At 47.8% G+C, this 15,975-nt stretch overlaps 1 protein-coding gene across 6 annotated transcripts in view; it reads left to right on the top strand.

Moving 5' to 3' along the window:
• The window catches only part of GAS7 (growth arrest specific 7), a 288,726-nt gene that overhangs the window by 85,456 nt on the left and 187,295 nt on the right, over positions 1 to 15,975 (top strand). For 3 of the 6 annotated variants that reach the window (XM_074018593.1, XM_015437640.3, XM_065532778.1), the window contains exon 1: positions 1,852 to 1,971. The exons of the other annotated variants lie outside the window; for them this stretch is intronic. The gene's annotated coding sequence lies outside the window, so the exon portion shown is untranslated. Of the gene's footprint in view, positions 1 to 1,851; positions 1,972 to 15,975 lie in introns of those variants that run through there. 6 annotated transcript variants of the gene reach the window in all.

Raw genomic sequence — 15,975 nt, 5'->3', positions numbered from 1 at the left:
CCTTTTGTTCCGTGCATTTCTTACAGATGAGTATTGTCAGAGTCTAAGGGACCCAGTTGATTTCTAAACCCAACTTTTTTTTTTTTTTTGGAGATAGAGTTTCACTCTGTCCCCTAGACTGGAGTGCAGTGGCACAATCTCAGCTCACTGCAACCTCCGCCTCCCGGGTTCAAGCAGTCCTCCTGCCTCAGTCTCCTGAGTAGCTGGGACCACAGGCACACGCCACCGCACTCAGCTAATTTTTATATTTTTAGTAGAGATGGGGTTTGGCCATGTTGGCCAGGCTGGTCTTGAACTCCTGACCTCAAATGATTCACTTCCCTTGTCTTCCCAAAGTGCTGGGATTACACTCATGAGCCACCATGGCCGGCCAACCCAACCTCATTTTGATGATGACGTGGAGAGGTGAGGGTTCCCACCAAGGCGCGGAGCGAATTTCTAGAGCTTCCAGGTCTCAGAAGTCCTGGTTGGATGATCTGTTTGGGAGAGCTCCTTCTTTCCACTGCCATCCCCAGGGACAGCGTGCCTCACTCGTAGAAGGTACTTAGAATTTGCGTGGATATTGGAGCCTTGGAATCTGTCATGGCTGGGGAGGTTAGTGAGTGGGGCACCGTTTTAAGGGAAGGTATGAGATTCTCCCCAGGGACTAGAGGTCGAGGAGACCAAGGGATATGTCTTGTTGTTAACAACAGTAGTATGGAGAATGGGAAGTTTGGAAAAAGGAAAGGAAGAAAAGACAAGAAATGGTAATGAGTATGGGCAAGAGTTGTGTGCCCACAATGGGCACCTCATGCTAGGGAACCCCCAAAGACTATGGACACTGCCAAGGAGGGGCAAGGAAGGATGAGAGAGGCCTTCTCTGTGCTGAGGTGTGCTTCCCTGGGGCACAGCTGCAGCCTGTAAAGGGTGAACAGTTAGGAACACTTCTTTCTGCCGTCTCCTCTGGGGAGGACACGTTTTGCAACACTTCCTGAGTTGGGGAGGAGGTGATACTTTGCCCCCCACCCTCCTTCAGACTGCTAATGAAGTGTGCTTAGTTATGAACCTACAGCTGTGTTTTTGCAGCGCTCCCCCCGCCTGTGCACCCGCCAGTCCCACTGGGGGCTCCCCTCCCTCCTTCCGTCCCCGGTCCTTCCCTCTGCTGGCTGGTGACTCACTCAGCTCTTGTGCAACAGCCCAGGCTCTCGCTCAGAGAAGAGCTGTTTTCCTCCATCCCATAAGCCCCCGTCCTGATTTATGTCTTTTCATTTGGGTTAATGCTTTCCACATTTAGGTCTGGAGATTAGCGTGTGGCTCATTGCTGCAACCACCAAAACCCCAGTGCCAGCTTGGGTCTGGCACAGAGAGGCAGCCGGACAGACAGATAGACAGAGGACAGCTTCGAGCATGACCCTCAGCCTGTCCGTCTGCAGCTGGCCCAGCCCTGCCAGCCTCCCTGCCCCGGACGCAGAGGCAGAGTAAGGAGGCAGCCCTGACTCCTGGCTTGCCGGAGAATCGTTCTCATGCCAGTTTCCTGTGAAGGGCACGCATCTTGGAATGGTGTGAAGAGGAGATTGCCCCAAGCCTGTGAACTTCTCATTGAGGAAGCTGTGTGTCGGGAAGTGAGAGGCACAAGTTGTAGGGTGTGGAAAAATGCGATCTCTGTGGCTTTCAAAGCTATCACACAACACAATGTGTGTGTGCGTGTGTGTGTGTGTGTGTGTGTGTGTGTGTGGTTTTTCTCTTCTCTTTAGAACAATAATATTACCTTTGTTGCTATGGCGTTGTTATGGGGGTGGCTAATTGGACGCAGCCCTGATGCTGGCTTGTGTGTGGTGTCCATAGTGATTATCAGACGCAGCCATGGGACCTGCTTTGATTTTCTTCCCTGGAGTGAGAAGCAGGCAGAGGATCGCTCAGTGGTGGCTGCGTATACCCTGCCTTTGGTGGTGGCACCCCAGTCAGAAACGGGACCCTGAGGCTGGGATTTAGGTAAGGGGAGTACCTTTCCAAGGCTTGTTTACAGCTCACATTTGCAGAGGACCAGGTATTTGGAAACTCCTCTTCTGAGGAACCAGATCGCAGGGCAGCACGCAACGAGGGGCCTGTTGCCTCTTGGGAGCACAGGGCTGCGTGCCCTGGTAACCTGGGCCCACTCACCTGGTAGGCACTGACTTCCTTCCCTGTGAGACTGTAGCATTGATGAAGAAGTGCGTGGTGGCTCATGCCTGTAATCTCAGCACTTTAGGAGGTTGAGGCAGGAGGATTTCTTGAGCCCAGGAGTTTGAGATCAGCCTGGGCAACATAGGGAGACCTCCAACTCTACAAAAAATAGTGAAAAAAAAAAAAAAAGATTAGCCAGGCATGGTGGTGTGTGCCTGTAGCCCTGGCTACTCGGAAGGCTGAGGCGGGAGGATCACTTGAGCCCGGGAGGTTGAGGCTGCAGTGAACTGTGATTACACCACTGCACTCCAGCCCTGGACAACATAGCAAGACCCTATCTTGAGAAACAAAAGAGACAGAAGTGTGTTTGGGGGTGTAGTGTAAAATTTTTGTTCAATATGTATACCCAAAAGTATATCTTTGTTAATTTTATACTTATCGAATAGGTAACATATACTCAGGTCTGATATCTGAAAGGTACAAAAAATGTAGAGTGAAAAGTTACTCTCCCTCCCATTCCTGTCCTCAACCTCTCAGTCCCCTTCCGCAGAGGCAAACAAGTGATCAGTTTCTTGTGGGTACCTCCAGAAGTAGTCCAGGAATTTCCAAATATGTTTCCATTTATTTTCCTTAACCCAGTTGTTATTTTTCTGAACACAGGTGTCCCCTCTGTACTTCTGCACCTTGCTGCTGCTACTGATGCTTTTGTTAAATCATACGTTGGAGTTTAGTCAATAGAAAGAACTTCCTCCTCCTGTTTAATGCCTGCCCCACTCATTTCTCCAATGGGCATATAGGTTGCTTCTAATCTTTCCCTGTTACCTTTACCCGTTGCTGCTGTGGATAGCCTGGTATATCCATCATTCCGCACGTGGGTGAGTGTCTCTGAAGGGCAAGTTTCTGAGGTTGAAAGGTTGGAGCAAAGAATATATGTGTTTGTAGTTTTGATAGAAAGGCCCAGATTGCCTCTAACAAGACTGTTCTAGCTTACATTTCTGCTAGTAACTAGTAGGAGTGCCTGCTTTCCCTTAGCCTTACCAGCATCGTGCACTTTCAGATTTTTTAAATTTCTGCATGGAAAAGTTGGTCTTTGCTTTCTGTTGAATTTCTCTCCCATGGCTCCCCCCACTCAATTGCAGCCCCCCTGCAGGCGGCGAGTGGATGGGGTCCTTCCCTGCTTCCCTGGGCCATAGGGAGTGGACCCTCAGGGGATCCTCTGTCTTGCAGATCATTCAGTGGACTTGGTCTAGCCTCTCTACAGGCCAGTAGGTTATTTTACACACAGGTCTTAAGGAAAGAATCCTTTGTAACACTTGAATTTTCTACTTGTGATGACACTACTGGACTCCCTTTTCTTTTCTTTTCTTTTTTCTTTTCTTTTCATTTTGTTTCATTTCTTTTCTCTTTCTCTCTCTTTCCTTCCTTCCCTTCTTTCTTCCTTCTCTCTCTCTTTTCTTTCTTTCTTTTTTTTTTTTTTGTTTGTTTGTTCTTGTTTTTGTTTTGTGTTTGAGACATAGTTTCACTCTTGCGGCCCAGACTCCAGTGCACCGGCACAATCTCAGCTCACCACAACCTCTGTCTCCCAGGTTCAAGTGATTCTCCTGCTTCAGCTTCCTGAGTAGCTGGGATTACAGGCATGTGTCACCATGCCCAGCTCATTTTGTATTTTTAGTAGAGATGGGGTTTCTCCATGTTGGTCAGGCAGGTCTCGAACTCCTGACCTCAGGTGATCCACCCACCTCAGCCTCCGAAAGTGCTGAGATTACAGGCATGAGCCACCGCACCCGGCTAGACTCCATTTTCCACATGCTACTCCTATTATCTTTTCCTCCTGCCCTCCTGTCTCTCATCTTCATCTGCCCCACCTTGCTCCTGCCTGAATCTTCCTCTTGTCTTCCAGTGTTCTGTGTCTTCTGCATCTCACTTTTCCAAAGACAGAATCTTTTCAGTGAAAAGCCCCACATGGGCAAATACCCCTGGAGAGCATCCCTCGCTGTGTGTCTTCGGTCACCTGCTCAAGGATGAATCCAGGGTGGAATTCGATGCGGTGACAGCATTTCTCTCCTCCCAGGTTTTTCTAAGTCAGGGAGCTGGAGGTGAAGCTGTAGCAAAGAATGCCTGGAGAGCTGCCCTCAGGCAGCACAGCCCGGTAGAACTCTCTGTGAGGACGGCAGTGTTCTACCTTTGTGATGCCCAGTACAGTAGCCACTAACATGTGGCTGGTGTGACTGCGGAAGTGGTTCTTTCATTTGGATTCATTTATATTGAGGGGCTGTATGTGCCCACTGATGACCATACAGGAGAGCACAGCTCTAAACTGTACACTTTTAGCATGAAAATAAGAGTCTAAGAAGCAGAGTGTATCTGGCCTAGGTTTCCTCAAGTTAAAACATGGCAGCAGTTTTTCATCAGGGTATCCAGGCTCCATGACCTGGTCTAATTTTGGAACTCCTGAATTTCCCGTATTGGAAACACAATTGGGGTTAGGCTGCCAGACCCACCAAGGAGGGTCACAATTCCAACTTGGAATATAGGCTTCCCTTAAAGATTTATTTATTTAGAGACGGAGTCTTGTCCTATCGCCAGGCTGGAGTGCAGTGGCGTGATCTCGGCTCACTGCAACCTCTGCCTCCTGGGTTCAAGCCATTCTCTTGCCTCAGCCTCCCGAATACATTTCTATGTGTGTGTGTGTGTGTGTGTGTGTGTATTTTGAGACGGAATCTCGCTCTGTCACCCAGGCTGGAGCGCAGTGGCACAGTCTTGGTTCACTGCAAGCTCTGCCTCCCAGGTTCACGCCATTCTCCTGCCTCAGCATCCCAAGTAGCTGGGACTATGGGTGCCTGCCACCACACCCAGCTAATATTTTGTATTTTTAGTAGAGACGGGGTTTCACTGTGTTGGCCAGGATGGTCTCGATCTTCTGTCCTCATGATCTGCCCGCCTCGGCATCCCAAAGTGCTGGGATTACAGGTGTGAGCCACTGTACCTGGCCATTTCTGTATTTGTGGTAGAGATGGGGTTTCACCATGTTGACCAGGCTGGTCTCGAACTCCTGACCTCAAAGGATCCTGCCATCTCAGCCTCCCAAAGTGCTAGGATTGCAGGTGCCAGCCACCACTCCCAGCCCCATTAAGGACTTTTGATATCCATAGATGTACACAGCAGGCACTGATGTACGAATTGTGGATACCAAAGCAAACTAGCCCTGTCTAAGTAGAGCATCTTGTTTTATTTTTCTTTTTTAATCGACACATAATGTTTTACCTATCTATGGGGTAGATGTGATGTTTGGTTACATGTATAAAATGTATAATAATTGATAAGTCAGGGTATTTGGGATGTCCATCACCTTAGCGTCTGTCATTGCTGTGTGTTGGGAACATTTCAAGTCCTCTCTTCTAGCTGTTCCAAAATATATGACGTATTGTTGCTAACTATAATCCCTCTGCTCTGCTGTCCAACATTAGAACTTATATCTTCTGGCCAGGCGCACTGGCTTATGCTTGTAATCCCAGCACTTTGGGAGGCTGAGGCGGGTGGATAACTTGAGGTCAAGAGTTCAAGACCAGCCTGGCCAATATGGTGAAACCCCATCTCTACTAAAAATTCAGAAATCAGCCAGATGTGGTGACACACACCTGTAGTCCCAACTGCTCGGGGGGCTGAGGCTTAGGCAGGAGAATTGCTTGAACCCGGGAGGTGGAGGTTGCCTTGAGCCAAGATGGCGCCATTGCACTCCAGCCTGGGTGTCGCAGCGAGACTCCGTCTTAAAAAAAAAAAAAAAGAACTTATATCTTCTATCTAACTGTATGATTGTACCATTAACCAACCTCTCTTCATTCCCCCCTCTTACCCACATACCCCTCCTAGCCTCTAGTTAACTATCTACTCTCATCTCCATGAGATCAACTTTTTTAGCTCCCACATTTCAGTGAGAGCATGGGATCTTTGTCTTTCTATGCCTGGCTTACTTCACTTAACATAATAACCTCCAGTGCCATTCATGTTGCTGCTAATGACATGATTTCTCTCTTTCTCATGCTGAATAGAATTCCATGGTGTATATATACCACATTTCTTTATTCCCTTGTCCATTGATGGACACGTAGATTGATTCCATAATTTTGCTATTGTGGATCATGCTGCAGTAAGCATGCGAGTACAGGTATCTCTTTGATATCTTTTTTTTTTTCGAAACGGCGTCTTGCTCTGTCGCCCAGGCTGGAGTGCAATGGTGCGATCTCGGCTCACTGCAACCTCCGCCTCCCGGGTTCAACTGATTCTCCTGCCTTATCCTCTCGAATAGCTGGGATTACAAGTGCTTGCCACCACGCCCAGCTGATTTTTGTATTTTTAGTATAGAGGGGGTTTTACCATGTTGGCCAGGCTAGTCTCGAACTCCTGACCTCATGATCCACCCACCTCTGCCTCCCAAAGCGCTGGGATTACAGGCGTGGGCCACTGCACCTGGCCCTATTTTTGTATTTTTAAGTAGAGACGGAGTTTTGCCATGTTGGCCAGGTTGGTCTTGAACTCCTGATCTCAGGTGATTCATCTGCCTTGGCCTCCTAAAGTGCTGGGATTACAGACGTGAACCACTGCGCCTGGCCTGATGTCTTTCGATAGCCTGATTTCTTTTTGTTTGGATAAATACCCAGCAGTGGGATTACTGGACAGTATGGTAGTACTAATTTTAGTTTTTTGAGAAATCTCTGTACTGGTTTCCACAGTGGCTGTACCAGTTTGCATTCCCACCAGTAGTGTACAAGAGATCCCATTTTTCCTCATCCTTGGCAGTATCTGTTATTTTTTATCTTTTTTTTTTTTTTTTGGAGACAGAGTCTCGCTCTGTCGCCCAGGCTGGAGTGCAGTGGCACAATCTTGGCTCACTGCAAGCTCCGCCTCCCGGGTTCACGCCATTCTCCTGCCTCAGCCTCCTGTGTAGCTGGGATTACAGGCGCCTGCCACTGCACCCGGGTAATTTTTTGTATTTTTAGTAGAGACAGGGTTTCCCTGTGTTAGCTAGGATGGTCTCGATCTCCTGACCTCGTGATCCGCCCGTCTCGGCCTCCCAAAGTGCTGGGATTACAGGCGTGAGCCACTGCACCTGGCTATTTTTTATCTTTTTAATGATAGCCGTTCTAACTGGGGTAAGATGATAGCTCACTGTGGTTTTGATTTGACTTTCCCTGGTGATTAGTGATGTTGCATATTTTTTTACATACCTGTTGGCCATTTGTATGTCTTCTTTTGAGAATGTCTATTCTTTTGAGAATGTCTGTTTATGCCCTTTACCTACCTTTTAATGGGCTTTTTTTTTTTTTTTTTTAACTGTTGAGTTCCTTGTATATTCTGGCTATTAGTCCCTCGTCAGATAAATAGTTTTCAAATATTCTCTCCCATTCAGTAGATTATCTCTTCACTTTGTTGATTGTTTCCTTTGCTTTGAAGAAGCTTTTTAGTTTAATATGGTCCCATTTGTCTATTTTTGGTTCTGTTGTCTGTGCTTTTGAGGTCTTAACTGTAAAATCTTTGCCTAGACCAATGTCCTGAAGTGTTCTTTCTAGTAGTTTTATAGTTTCGAGTCTTATGTTTAAGTCTTTAATCCATCTTGAGTTGATTTTTGTATGTGGTGAGAGCTAGGGGTCCAGTTTTGTTCCTCTGCATATGGATATCCAGTTTCCTCAATACCATTGATTGAAGAGACTGTCCTTTCCTCAATGTGTATTCTTGGTGCTTTTGTTGAAACTCGGCTGTAAATACATGGATTTATTTCTGGATTCATTTCTGGATTCTCTGTTCTGTTCCATTGGTCTACGTGTCTGTTTTTATATGGGCATCATGCTATCTGGTTACTCTGCAGTGCAGTTTTTAAATATCTGAGCTAAATACAAATACAAATCCTCCAGAATCTGAGACTTTTTCAGGACCTATATGATGCTCAAAGAAAATGCTCACTGGAGCATGCGTTAAATAGAAAATCATACTGCATGGTAGACGCACTTGACAGCAATAAGTTAAGGATACCCCGAGAATGACCCTGTACGGTAGATGCAGCGGAATATGTGTGCGGATTTCCATGCTAAAGAATCAGGGAGTGGCCAACTCAGAGATTCATTCCTTATCTATGAGGAACATCTGAGCCCTTGGCCCATCCAGTGGAACACAGGCCATATGGAGGACCAAGGCCCTTTGTTTTGGGCTAAATGAAGGTGGCCAGGTGGAGGTTGTTGGGGAGAGGGTGCAAAGTGAAAATGCTCTATAAACTGCATGCTTTAGGCAAGTGCTTGCAGTTCTCCTGCCTAGCTGGCTACACTGGGCCGTGTGGTTCTTCTGCCAAGCCCTCCACTGGACTGTGGTAAAGTGATTCTGCCCAGCCCCCTACTGGACTGTGTGTAAGGTGGTTCTCCTGCCCAGCCCCCCACTGGACTGTATATCAGCTACTTCTCCTTCCCAGCCTGCCACCACTGGGCCACTCTGTATGTAAGTTTCCCACTAGTAAAACCCTGTGTCTCATTGGCTGGCTCTGTGTCTTATCTTTGGCCTCTTGAACCTGGGGCCATTCCTATAAATGTTAATGGAGGCCCAGCAAGACAGACACGTAGAACTTCACCTTGTAGTGTTATGTAAGAGGAAGTGTGTTAGTTTCCCATTGCTGCTGTAACGAATGCCACAAACGGAGTGACTTAAAACACATTCATTTACTCAGTTTTAAGGTTCCAAAGTCTGCAATAAGTCTTACAAGGAGAATCTGTTCCTTCCATTTTTCATCCTCTTGAACTCCTTCCTTGGTGCTTGTTTCCACCTTGGTGTAAGGAACCACCTTACCACAGTCCAGTGGTTGGGGGTGGGGGGGCTGGGCAGGAGAATCACCTTACAGCCCAGTGGGGGGATATCAGCCTCTTTCTTCTTTGACCTTGTCTTCCTCTTAGACCCTTGTGATTGCATTTAGAACCTACCCAGATACTCCAGGATAACTCTCCACCTCAAAATCCTTAACTCAGTCATGCCCTGCAAAGTCTGTTTTGCCATATAAGGTAATGTTAATCACAGGTTCTGGTGATTAAGATGTTAATACTTTGGGACGGAGCGCTTTCAAGCCTACCACAGCGGGTACCTTTTAGTAATTGAAGAAGAGCAGGCTTGTGTGAGAGGAGGTTATTCGCCTAGTCGGTCACTCCCCAGGTGTTCTGAGTCGGTGGAATTGGTTAATTGATCTTTAGAGGCTAGGAAGGGTGTGTGGGTGGGAGGGAGGATGAAAAGAGGTTGAGCTGTTCATGTTGAAGGTCTGATGCTCTAAAGATACAAATCTCAAATCTCCTAAAGAAGGTGGGAAAAGTGCAGAGACTCAGACTCTATCCTGCTTCCGTGAGCCTGGACCTCTGTGTTCTTCATTAGCCCTCCCGGTGATTCTGATCCTCGGCAAAGTTTGAGACTGTTGAATTTTAGACGTGGTCTCAGGGATGATCTGTGTGCCTGCACGTGGGACGTGGGACGTGGGACTTCTTGAGTAAGAGCCACAGCTGGGCTGCAGACAGGTGCTGGAGATCAGAGGAGGGGCCCGTGTCTGCGGAGGAGCTGCCACCTGAGCCACACCTGGAAGGCAAGAGAAGGTGTGGCCTCCCCTGACAAGCAGGGCAGGTGCTCCAAGCAGATGGAGAGGCCTTGCCAGCAGCACCGAGGTAGGAATACGCTTGGCACATTTGGGGATGTGGAGGCCATTTGGGACCAGAAGGTGGAGGAACAGGGAGTTGATCTGACAAGAGGCATGTTAGCAGGAATAACCTGCTAATGTTTGCAGGGTTGGCTGGAGGGCAGAGGTAGGATTCTGTTTATAGTACTGCTCAGGAGGAGTGGATAAAGGCCCCGCCTGGGTGGTGGCAGGGACATTGATGAAAAGGTGATGGTTATGAGAGGTTCGAGAGGAAATACGAACATGACATGGTCTGGCAATCCACTAACACTTTTTGAGCAGAGTCTTCGGGCAGGTGCAGGATGAGGAACTGGAAAGCAGTGGTGAGTAAGATTACCCAGGTTCCTGATCTCACGAGTATACTTTGGGGTGGAGAGGTGGGGTAGAGTCGGAGAATAAGCCGACAGACACAAACGAGAAAGGCGTGAGCTAGTGGTACATGCTTTGCAGAGTTACACGGGCTCGTGTGATTGGGAGGAAGTGGGTGGCTTCTTTGGATTGGGAGCTTAGTGAAGGCCTCTCTGGAGCAGTGACGCTTACACTGTTGTCTGGATGACAAGAAGCAGCTGGCCATGGGGAGGGGAAGGAGAACGGCATTCCAGGCAGAGGTGACAGCAAGTGCAAAGGTGTGACACAAGATCAGACCAGCCCCATCCTGGGAACACGAGAACAACACAGTCCAATAGAACTTTCTGCAGGGACGGGGATGTTCTAGGCCTGTGCCATCTAACATGGTAGCCACTAGTCACGTGGGACCTCTGAGTACTTGCAGGATGGCTAGGGAGACTGAGGAACTGCATTTTATTTGAGTTTGAATAAGAGTCAAATCTGGGCTGCAGGCAGGTGCTGGTGATCAGAGGAGGGGCCCGTGTTTGTGGAGGAGTCACCACCTGAGCCACACCTGGAAAGCAAGAGAAGGTGGGGCTTCCCCCTAAAAGCAGGGCAGGTGCTGCAAGCAGAGGGCGAGGCCTTACGAGCGGCATCAGGGTAGGAATACGCATGGCACGTTTGCATTCTATTTGAGTTTGAATGAATTTAATTTTAACTTTAGCTGTATGTGGCCAGGGTCTCCTGCATTAGACAGCACAGAGCTAGAAGGTCAGGGTGGCTGGAGGGGAAGAGCAGAAAACGGTGTAAGGCGAGGTAGTCAGAGGCAGGCTTTATTGCTTTATGAATTAGGGTAAATGGTTTGGTTTTTTTTTTTTTTTTTTCTAGGAGTAGCGCAAAGCCTTGGGATGATTTTAGTTACAAGGTTGACATAATTTGATGAATGTTTTATAAGTTCCCTCTGGCTGCAACGTGAGAATGAATTGGAGGGGATGAAAAGTGGAACAAGGAGATCATCGTAATAATATAGGGAACAGCGTGGCAGCAGTGGAGAAGGAAAATGTGGACGGATCAGGATGTTTTAGAGATAGAACTGATAGGTGAGAGGAACTAGATGTGGAAGGTGTGTGGACTTGAGAATCCTAGATTTTGGGGAGTAAGCAGCAGGATGGATGGATGGTGGTACCGTTTACTAAAATGGGGTGTGGAGAGCAGGTCTAGTTTTGTTTTTGGAAGTGAAGAAAATGAGTTGTTAGATTCTTTAGATTCCTCCTGAGCATCAGCATAGGGATGGTAGGAAGCCAGGTGGCCATGGGTCTGGAGAGCTGGGACAGGTCAGGGCTAGAGATATGCATTTAGAGTCATTGGGAATAGAGAATGTCTGAAGCTATGGAACAGGGTCAGGCCATTACAGGAAGTGAGTAGATAGAAAAGAGGAAGGGCGGCTGGGCACGGTGGCTCACGCCTGTAATCCCAGCACTTTGGGAGGCCGAGACGGGCGGATCACGAGGTTAGGAGATCGAGACCATCCTGGCTAACACGGTGAAACCCCGTCTCTACTAAAAATACAAAAATTAGCCCAGTTCAGTGGTGGGCGCCTGTAGTTCCAGCTACACGGGAGGCTGAGGCAGGAGAATGGCGTGAACCTGGGAGGCAGAGCTTGCAGTGAGTGGAGATCTCGCCACTGCACTCCAGCCTGGGCGACAGAACGAGACTCCCTCTCAAAAAAAAAAAAAAAAAAAAAAAAGGGGGGGGGGGCAGGAGTGAGCTCTGGGCACTGTGACATTTAAGAACACACAGAGAATGATCCAGAAAGGTGGCTGGGAGATGTCACAGGAGCCCAGGGCAGTCATGGTTTCTGGAAACAGGGGACACTGAATGTTGCTGGCTGGCCAAGGACTCTAGAAGAGAGACCAGTGCCCTTGGATTTGGTGACAACATGGAGGTCATTGGTGACATTGAGGAGAGTAGGCTCAGTGGAGTGGGAAGGAGTGAATTGGAGGTAAGAGATTCAAAGCCGTGACTACAGGCAACATTTTTGGTGAAAGTTTTTGCTGTTAGGAGAAGGAAATGAATAAAGGACTGGAGAACTGGGGTCAAAGGATATATTTATCTCTAATTTTTTAAATTTAAAGATAGGTGTTCTGTGCTGATAGGTAGAAAGCAGGTAGGTTGCCTTTGGTAGGAGGAGTTACTGTTGTGGGAGGGAAGGCTGCGAGCGTGGGCTCTGATGTGGCTAGGATGGATTTGGGTTGTGGGTTGATGAGCAGCTATTATTGGGTTGCTCTTTTTTTTTTTTTTTTTGAGATGCAGCCTTGCTCTGTCACCCAGGCTGGAGTGCAGTGGTGCGATCTTGGCTCACTGCAACCTCCGCCTCCCGGGTTCAAGCAATTCTTCTGCCTCAGCCTCCCTAGTAGCCGGGATTACAGGCGTTTGCCACCACACCCAGCTAATTTTTGTATTTTTGCTGGAGACGGAGTTTCACCATGTTGGCCAGGCTCTTCTTGAACTCCTGACCTCAGGTGATCCACCCGCCTCGGCCTCCCAAAGTGCTGGGATTACAGGTGGGAGCCATTGCGCCTGGCCGGATTGATTCCATCTTTCTAAGTGAAGTGTGATTCAAAACAGTTTCCATCATCTGAGAAATGAAATTGTTGTTTTGGAAAAAGGAAAACAATCTCACTGGGCAACTAGAGTAGGGTTGCTAGATGGTATGAACTGTGCTGCTTAGATCTGAATGTGCAAACCAACCACCAGGGGGTTGCTTGGTTTGTTTGAGACAGGGTCTCACCGTATCACCCAGACTGGAGTGCAGTGTTACAGTCACAGCTCTCACTGCAGCCTCTACTCCCCGGGCTCAGGTGATTCTCCCACCTCAGCCTCCTGAGTAGCTAGGACCACAAGTGGGCACCACCAGGCCTGGCGAATTTTTTTGTGGAGGAGGGGGTTTGCCGTGCTGCCCAGGCCGGTCTCGAACTCCTGGCCTCTAAGCAATCTGCCCACCTCAGCCTCCCAAAATGCTGGGATTGTAGGTGTGAGCCACTGCGTCCGGTCAGGATTTGTTAAAATGCAGATTCTGCATTTCTAACAAGCTTCTAGGCGACAGGAATGCTGCTGGTTCCTCCCTGCCTCCTGCTCTGAGGATCAAGATTCCACAGCCCTTCTTCAACAGGAAGTTTAGGAAGAGACACAGTTTCCTAAAACGTGTCCAGGATATGCCTCATTCCTTGCCCATTGAACTTAGATTTAGGGCAGAGTAAGCAAGAGTTGAGTGCCTGTTTGAGATTTGTGGCTCTCCATTCAAATGGGTCTTGTCAATGTTGGAATTATCTGGGGAACATAAAAACCCAGGAACCAAACCAACCCAAAATACAGGGCCTGGGTATTTTGATTTTGATGGAGGTTGTGAATTAATTGGTATAGGGTGTGTCCTGGGTACCCTACTTTTAAAAATCTCCTCTGGTAATTCAGCTCTTCATCCAGGCTTGAGAAGTCTGGATTTAAAATACCAGGTCAGGGGATGACCATTGGTGTAGGCAGCCAAGGTAGTGTGGAGGCAGGACTGCCCCTAGAATGTGTGCGCCCTTGTTTATATAAGCAATGTGGGTCACTCAAAATCAGCATGCAGAGGCCTAGAGTGCTGCTCAATCTTGCATAGTCCCACCAAAGAAATACCACGTCAGGTACCCGACTAAGAGATTAGACTACTATGCTGGGAACTCTGATTTTCATGGCTGGGACAGTAGGAATTACTTCTCCTTGAAAATTCCAGACTCTTTGTACAAATTACCCTTAATTTAAGCTGAATTGGTATAGCATAATTCAGGGGTCACCTTGTGCTCCCCTCTAAATTAGAAGGCTGAATTTCGGTGGTCAACAATGGGGAAGATTTTCTTTTTTCTTAATTTTTTTAACAGGCACTCTTTCTTCTAGATTCATCAGATTCTTTCAGTCAGTTTTCAAAACTCAGCTTAGATCTGGTTTGTTTTGTTCCTTGAAAAAAAATTTATTGATATAATACCACAGTCTCTGAGCTAAACAGTGACCCTATAGGCACACCGTTCAGAGCTCCTTGGGATGTCTGGTTTACCTTATGCACGGGCTCTATATGGGGAGGGAGTTGCTTAGATGGTTCTGCCGGTCTCTGCTGGTCCTAGGCCCCTTAGAAAATTTCAAAGAAGGCAGTCAGAGGGCAGGGCCCCATGTACCAGGTAGCCTGGCCAGGAACAAAGGCAGAAGCACAAAGAGCATGAAAAACTGAGAAGCCAACTTAGATGGGTCCTGGCATCCATTTGCCAAAACCCATGGTGGGAACAGTGATAGAAGTCAGGGGCTAATGCTTCCGTTAACCAATGAGAGGGAGTGCCTGGAAGAGTCAGCCATGACTATAACAAGGATTGTGGTAAAGTCTGATGGACCCCGGATTTTAAGTGGTGGCAGCCCAAGTTAAACCAGCTGAGTGACAGTAACAATGTGTGGGGTGCAGGGATTTGTTGGCCCTCATGAATGAATGACCACAGGCATGTGGCTGTAGGTACAGCCCGTTCTAGAGATGTGTTAGGTGGCCTCTAAGATGGCTTTCTGTGCTCCCTGCCTCCTGGTCACTCTTGTGTAATCCCTGCACTCTTGTGTAATCCCTCCTGGTCACTCTTGTGAGTGTGGGTGGGACGCAGTGACTTGCTTCTAACAATAGACGTGATGGAATGTCATTCAGAGCAGGTAACGAAATGGCTTCCGCCATGCTTGTTTTCTCTTGCCTGCTTGCTGGTTGGCTCTGAGGTGAGCTGTCCTGGGGAGAGACGCATGTGGCAAGGAACTAACAAATGCCTCAACAGCCTCAACATGAATGAATTTGGGAGCAGTTTCTCCTCCGATTGAGACTTTCGGTGACTACAGCCCTGGCTGACATCTTGACTGTAGCCTTGGGGGAGACCCTGGGTAAGGCTCAGGTCTGGGAAAACCGTGCCTGAATACCCGCTTCCCAGAAACTGAATCCATAAATGACCATATTTGTTTTTGTTTTTGTTTTTTTTGAGATGGGGTCTTGCTGTGTTGCTCAGACTGGTCTGGACCTCCTGGGCTCTAGAGATCCTCCTGCCTCAGCCTTCCAAGTAGCTGGGATTATAGGCATGAGCCACTGCACGCGGCCGAAAGACTGTTGTTTGAAGTCACTCATTTTTGGGCGAATTTTTTACACCCAACAAATAACTAATAAAAGAAGCAAAGGCAGTGTCATCAGAAATCTCCATCTCTAGGCTTTGCATCCCTCTGTTTTAGCTTTGTTTTCTAGCTTAGCAATCTTCTCAGAAAACCCTTTTACCCCGCTTTGGAATTAGAAACTTTCTGATTCTAAAAACTTCCTGATTCTAAAGACTTTAGAATCTTTCTGATTCTAAAAACTTCCTGATTCTAAAGACTTTAGAATCTTTCTGATTCTAAAACTTCCTGATTCTAAAGACTTTAGAATCTTTCTGATTCTAAAAACTTTGTAATTCCGAAGAGGGGAACAAAACCAGGAAAGTCACCGAACAACTTTCAGATGGAGCCTGGATGGGGGGGTTGGGAGGTGGATCAGCCCCATTCTCACCACCTGGGCTGAGAAGCGAGCAAGGGTGGTGCCCAAAGGAAATCCAAGTCAGCTGATACCTGAGGGAGGCGAACGAATGTCTACCCACAGCGGTAACTGGTGAGATTTGGTAGTGATGGAATCCTTGCTCTCAGCTGGATGGGATTTGAGAGATCCCGTCTAGTTGTCAGGCAGAGATGGAAGCGGGATGGTTAGTGTTAGAGAAGCTGCAGAGACCTGAAGGAAC

The sequence above is a fragment of the Macaca fascicularis genome, chromosome 16 (assembly GCF_037993035.2).
Source record: "Macaca fascicularis isolate 582-1 chromosome 16, T2T-MFA8v1.1".
Lineage (NCBI taxonomy): Eukaryota > Metazoa > Chordata > Mammalia > Primates > Cercopithecidae > Macaca > Macaca fascicularis.
This window is presented reverse-complemented; position numbering and strand designations above follow the sequence as displayed.